Raw genomic sequence first — 6,866 nt, forward strand, 5'->3', positions numbered from 1 at the left:
AAAGATTATCGAGATAGGTTGAAATCAGAGCTGCATGGGGAAAAGATCCTCAAATCCAAGGCCACAAACCAACCACCATGCTTTTAAACTCACAAATTTTCTTTGTTTGAAACAGGAATAGGTGTTATCTTCAAATCAGAGGCTTCAGAGCCCGAATATTCGAAGGGCGCATTTCCTCAAATTGCCAACACCAGAGGCAATGGCACAACATAGGTTTGCAAGCAACAAAAATTAATCAATTTTTCAATTATTTATATTGTAACCCCTAGTAGACGCACTTCCTAGCCGGGGTCTTTCACATTTTGCTGTTAGGAGACGCACTTCCTAATTTGAACCTTTACTCCTAGGAGACGTACTTCCTAATTTGAACCTATACTCATAGGAGACACACTTCCTAGTCAGAGTCTTTCGATTTTAACCCCTAAGAGACGCACTTCTTAGTTTGGGTCTTTCAGGTTTTTCTTTTAGGAGACGCACTTCCTAAATTGAACCACTACTCCTAGGAGACGCACTTCCTAGTTAGAATTTTCAGTTTTACCTCTAGGAGACGCACTTCCTAGTTAGAGCATTTGATTTTGCTTACATCATTGAATTATCTTACAAAGAGTTTATGATTTTGCTAACACTCACAAAAATTTTCCTAGTGCAAACTGGGGCAGAAAATTTTGTTCGTGTTGTTTGTCTTTGATGATTTGCAGGACCCGCCTGAAAAATGGGAGCAAGTCAGGACTCGCCTGAAGAATGGGAAGAAGTCAGGACCCGCCTGAAGAATGGGAAGCAAGTCAGGATCCGCCTGAAGAATGGGAAAAAGTCAGGACCCGCCTGAAAAATGGGAAGCAAGTCAGGACCCGCCTGAAGAATGGGAATCAAGTCAGGACCCGCCTGAAGAATGGGAAGCAAGTCAGGACCCGCCTGAATAATGGGAACAAGTCAGGACCCGCCTGAAGAATGGGAACAAGTCAGGACCCGCCTGAAGAATGGAAGCAAGCCAGGACCCGCCTGAAGAATGGGAACAAGTCAGGACCCGCCTAAAGAATGGGAAGCAAGTCAGGATCCGCCTGAAGAATGGGAACAAGTCAGGACCCGCCTGAAAAATGGGAGCAAGTCAGGACCCACCTGAAAAATGGGAGCAAGTCAGGACCCGCTTGAAGAATGGGATGATCAGGAACCCGCCTGGAGAATAGGGCCACCTTTCAATTTCAAGTTCAGGAACCCGCCTGGATAATAGGGACATCTTTCAATTTCAAGTTCAAGAGCCCGCCTGAAGAATAGGGTGTACTTTCAGTTAAAAGTAGCAGGAGCCCGCCTGAATAATAGGGTCAACATTCAACTGCTTTTCAATTTCAAGATCAGGACCCCGCCTGAAGCATGGAGTTTACTTTTAAGTGCAATTCGAGATCGAAGTGTTTATCTCACACTTGGGAAAACATGAAGATTCGGGTCAAGATTCAAGAGAAGCTCCATAGCTAGGATCCTGTGCTTGTATTTTCTTTTTCACTTTTGTATTTCATTTGATGTAATAATAGGACCGCGGACCGGAGCCTCGCTCGACTATTCACCTCAATATGTTTCATCTCCCTTCTTACTTTTGAACTACACGTGACCTGATTCCCTTATAACCCGGGATATATAGAATGCCCAAAACCAGGGCTCGGTTGCATCATCTTCTTTCTTTCCCTTCCTTTTAGAACAACCGTAGGGTCAAAATAGTCTCTTTGTCTACTTGTTTGTTTGAAAACTCTTCGTGTTCTCAATCAAACAGGGGCAGCTGTAGACACGTAATTTTTTACCCTCCCTGAGTTGTTTTACACGGTTTTTAACACTGAATATTTCTTTTTGGCTTAATCTTGTTTTTTCGAATTTTATCTCATTTTAGTGATTTTGTTGTGGAAATAAAAAAATATAAAACAAAAATAGAGTCGTAGTTAAGATAAAGAGAAAAAATTTTAAAATATTTTTTTCTTTTAACCGGATTTAAATGTATAATTTTTATTTTTTCTTAGTCTAAAATTAGGTGGCTAAAATACTTATAAATGTATTTAGATTTTTATTAAAAAAAATAAAAGGAGGACAACCAAAAAGTTCCACCTCATAAGATTCTTCCCAACAAACTAATTTCTCCCACTCCATTTTCTTGCTCACTACTTCACAATATATACACACACATCACAGAAAAGACAAAATAGAAAACAGATTTTTAATGGGAGGGAACACGTGACAAAGGAGGAAAAGAGCAAATGAAATTATACCACCTCACTATAAAATGACAAAGTTTGATAACTAACTTTATCACATAAGGGGAGGGGGTCACGTTTTTTCTTCCTGATCTTGAGAGGGGGAATAATATTTTGTGTGGTCCCCATAATTTTTCTTCATATAGTGATACAGATAGAAAAAGAGACCCTAGATCATTATCAGCCGTTGCTAGTAGAAAAGAAAGAAAAAGGTCGCGAGCTAAAGTCCTAGAGAGCTAAGCCGCCATTGACAGCATAACCAAGCTGCCTAAACCTTCCAAAACTCCATTAAAAGCACCTCTTGAAAACTCTATTTTTCATAGCCATGTGAACCATTACTAAACAGTCCGTAGCCATTTGTTAAACCAACACCATTCCTTCACTCATATACCTTTATATTTTGGAGGCGTCGCAAGTTTCGTTCGAATTCTCCGGTCGGTGGTGGTCGTCAGAGGTTACCGGCGAGTTTTCGGTGCTCCGGTCGAATTCAGTTAGCGGTCTTACATTGAGCTCTGTTTGTCGGGTTCCATTTTCGGAATAGAAGTTGTAGCTGTCTGTGAATCAATTGAGCCAGGGGCGGATGCAGTCAAGGACACCCTCGGCAAAAAATTACAGTGTATATTTAAAGTCAATTTTATGTGTTCACGTACATATATTGACTTTTGAACACCCTGAATAAATGCAAAAATTGGTTCATTTGTTTTTTCGAACACCCTGATTGAAAATTCTGGATCCGCCACTAAATTGAGCTGCTTTTAATACAAAAATCTTGACTCGTGAAAAAGGTCCATCTCGATCCTCATTTTATTGTATTTATGCTCATGAATCATGATCAATTCTATGAATTCGTTTGTTAACTACTTCAGAAACCCCAGTGAGCTTTGTTATGTTTTAGCTACCCACTATTAAGATAGGAACTATTTTATTATTAAATTTGGTTAGGTTCATTTCTAGTTTGAAATATAAAGTGTTGTTTGGTTTGAGCTAATGACATTAAAGAATTTTGAACTTAAATATGATATAGATATGTTGGGGTAATATATTAACGTTTATGAATGCCTTTGTAATAATTTAAATGTCTTGATAATAATGTTTAATGAGGTGCTTTTTCTTATTTTATTTTTGTGTGTGTGTGTTCATCGTTTAAAGGGCTGGTCCAGTGTGTTAATAAGCCAAGATATATAGTTTAAGCCTATCTAGAAGTAGTATTGTAATGGTAAAATAGTGGTTTGAAGTTCAAATATTTGGAAACTTAGGAAATTTTCGTGGAAGTTGGGAAACATAATTGACCAACATAGTACTGTGATCTTTTCCTCTTTACTGTTCGGTTTTCATATTTATATTATAATATTTGGATGTTTATTTGATTGGATATATCTTACCATGATAATTGTTAAGGACTGTTGGCATTTTAATCTTTACTTAGCCGTGTTACTTTGGGCCACAATTGATTTATAGCCTAGCTAATTATATTTAAATATTTAAATATAAGGGGAGCGAGATGGGTTGCGAAGTTATTCAAAATCCATTGTCAAAAGAGTGAAAGTTTAACCAAATAATTTTAAGTCTCGGATTTTAGAGACAAATAATTGTTTTTAACGCTAGATGAGCTTTAGGAACGTTTCAAGACGTTTGTTTCGATTAAGAATGCGGTTACACATCTTATTTCGAGACGCTTTAAACAACTCAAGGATGCGGTTACGCACCTTGGTCAATCTCGTTTTAATAATTAATCTTGTTTCGATTGAGAATGCGGTTACGCATCTTATTTTGAGACACTTAAAGGTCCGGAATGCGGTTACGCATCCGGGTTAAGACTAATAAAAGTTCAACAATAAAAAGTACGAGCAAATCAAGGCTCGGGAACATAATATATCCAAAATTGGTTTAAGCTAAGTATAAGTCGATAAAGCGACCGTGCTAGAACCACGGGACTCGGGGAAGGCCTAACACCTTCTCCCCGGTCAACAGAATTCCTTACCCGGTCTTCTGTTTTCGCGGACCAATAATAAAAGAGTCATTTCCTTTTGATTAGGGATTCATACGGTGACTTGGAACACCAAAACTCAATTCCAAGTGGCGACTCTGAATAAATAAATAATCTCTTTTCAAAACATCACTTCAATTGGAAAAAACCTTTAATAATAAAAACCTTTGCGTGTTTATCGCGCGGGGCCCAAAAAAGGGTTGTGACAGCTGGAAGAAAGGAGGGTCAAAATTGGGTGTCAACAATATGTATCATATCAAATATTAGTAGTAGTTTCATGTATATATCAAAAGTAGATAGAGCCTTCTATTGTGTTGTGCTACATTGAAACACTATGTTTCATTTTGAAGGCCAATGATACTTATATTATTTATAAACAACACTTAATAGTGCTCAACATTACAACCCAAATTGTGACGTAGAACATTAATATTACCTAAACTAGCAAGAAGGTGAACAGTAGTCTCCGAGATTGATTTCACACAAACGATCGTACTGGGCTGATCTAGTCCTAAAGGTTCTACTAGATACATATAAGGCCTAGAGGTGACATAGATCTTAGTGGTACTGGACCTCTTTAGAGCAGCTTTTGCCAAAAGATGTGCGACTTGGTTTCCTTCACGAAAGTTATGCTGGAGCGGAGGTGTTATTATGGTTATTCATGTTATGATTAGTCCAGATACCCCAAATCAGAAACGGAAATAAGCACTGCCAACTAATCGAGGGGTTAGAAGGATGGGGAGTTCCATTTCTTATGGTGTCAATCCAATGTTCAGTAGAGTTTTCATCAAAGGACAAACTAAATGTATCCTATAAACTCTTATTTGGAGGGCAGAAGAGGAAAATGTGTTCAACAGTCTCTCGTGTGGACCTGCATACACGACATTGCTCATTAATATTTATACCCAGGTGTTGAAGATATGTTCTGGTAGCATTGCCAAATAAAAAATTCAATCTTGAAAGGACACTGAAGCTGCCAAATCCACTTAAAATCTCTCTTGGGTGCATTATGGTTCTCTATAGTTTTATAGCAAAGATCTAGTTGAGAAGTTAGTAACTATGTGGTTTGGGCCCATAGGGCGTATCTGCAACTATTGTCTTAGGTGGAATGGGTAGTGTATTGATACGTTGCTAGATATGCGCAGGGAGGTCAAAGGAGAGGGAGGAAAGATTCCATTTATCGTGTTTAAGTAGTTTCCCTATGGTGATGGTATAATCTGATAGGTGCAAAGGTCCTTCTATACAGTTTCTGAGGAGAAGGGTATGAGGGATCCATTTAGAGAACCATATATTTAATTTGGATTTTTGGGAAGGACACCAAAGAATATTCTTGTTGCATATGTCCCACCCTTAGGCGTGTTAGAATTTGTTAGCTCGTCTACTATTGGTTAAGAAATCAGTATGCAAAAGATTGATCGGAAATAAGAATATTCGAGGTTATAGGATTCATATTGAAATTTTGAAGTGAGTTATTATGATATTTGAACCTTATTGTTTTGGGATCTTAAATGAGCTTTAATTGTTTACAAAAGGGGTTTTTATTTGTTTACCCATCTGAACGAATAAGCATGGGCATATAAAGGACACCGGTGACTATTTCATGTTCCCATAATTGTTAGTAGCATAAACTTGTAAAGCATGTTGAATTAGTTAAGTTTTGTGAAGAGCCATGAGCTCTGATCATCTATTGTCTTGAGAGTTTGTTTGAATTCTTTGTACTGGCTGAAGTTTGAGACTACTGATCTGAAGCAAATTCGAATGAAAAATGGTTTGTTTACTTATTTTCTTATATAGAAGTAACATGAATATTCAAATTAATTTTATGGAAGATCTTGTCAAAAAATATTGTTTTGAACATTACTGGAAAGTCCTTTCTGATTTCCAGATGATTATAGATATTCAAAAGATCTGGTTGTTGTGATTGCATGATTGCACTCCCCTGCTTAAACTCATTTGTTGTTTTAAATTGGAAGTATTGTTTTTCATACATATCATAATTCAATGTTGTTCCTGCTGCTGCTATTTTTTTCTTCTCACAAATGCATCCTTAAAACCTTTATGTGACCAAAAGGTTTAGGATCATTTTTCACAGGATCTTGTATTGTAAAACCGGCTTGATGAGTTCTCTTTCATTAGAGTATTTCTGCAAAACACAAACCTGTCTAAGTGTGCTTTTCAGACCAACAGGATTCTAGTTTTCTTGTCTCCTAAGAAAATAGACTAGTTTAAGAAGCTGAAATTTTTGCAAGCATAATCCTTTCTTGGTTTTGGTTAAATAGTGTCTATCCTATAAGCATGACTATGTTGTTAGTTAGGTGTTAAAAGGAACCTCTTACTATTGGTATCCATATCTGTATGGAGTTGAGAAGTCAAGGCCTTCAAAAAATGACAGGCTTCTATTGAGAAAGAAAACAAGCTTCTATTGAGAAAGGAAGCCTGCTTCTATTGAGAAAGGAAGAAATCAAAACAAAGAAAAAGAAAACTATTCAAAAAAGAAAAATCATCACGAAAAATGAATGAGTTCGAAAAAACAGCAGGAAAAATCGAGAGTTACCAAGAAAGTTACCAAGTAAAAGAGCAATGGCAAAGATATATCAAAAAGAAAAGAGAATATGAAATAGAACGAGAACTAATTCAAGAAAACC

General features: G+C 37.2%; 1 long non-coding RNA gene across 2 annotated transcripts in view; it reads left to right on the forward strand.

The window, feature by feature from the left end:
* The first annotated feature begins 2,310 nt into the window (after nucleotides 1-2,310).
* Nucleotides 2,311-6,866, forward strand: part of LOC132618174 (uncharacterized) — a 6,619-nt gene continuing 2,063 nt past the window's right edge. Inside the window, exon 1 of one of the 2 annotated variants that reach the window (XR_009574015.1) lies at nucleotides 2,311-3,019. This is a non-coding gene — a long non-coding RNA (uncharacterized LOC132618174). The remainder of the gene's footprint in view (nucleotides 3,020-6,866) is intronic. The other variant, XR_009574016.1, reaches the window with a different exon arrangement.

The sequence above is a fragment of the Lycium barbarum genome, chromosome 11 (assembly GCF_019175385.1).
Source record: "Lycium barbarum isolate Lr01 chromosome 11, ASM1917538v2, whole genome shotgun sequence".
Classification (NCBI taxonomy): Eukaryota; Viridiplantae; Streptophyta; class Magnoliopsida; order Solanales; family Solanaceae; genus Lycium; species Lycium barbarum.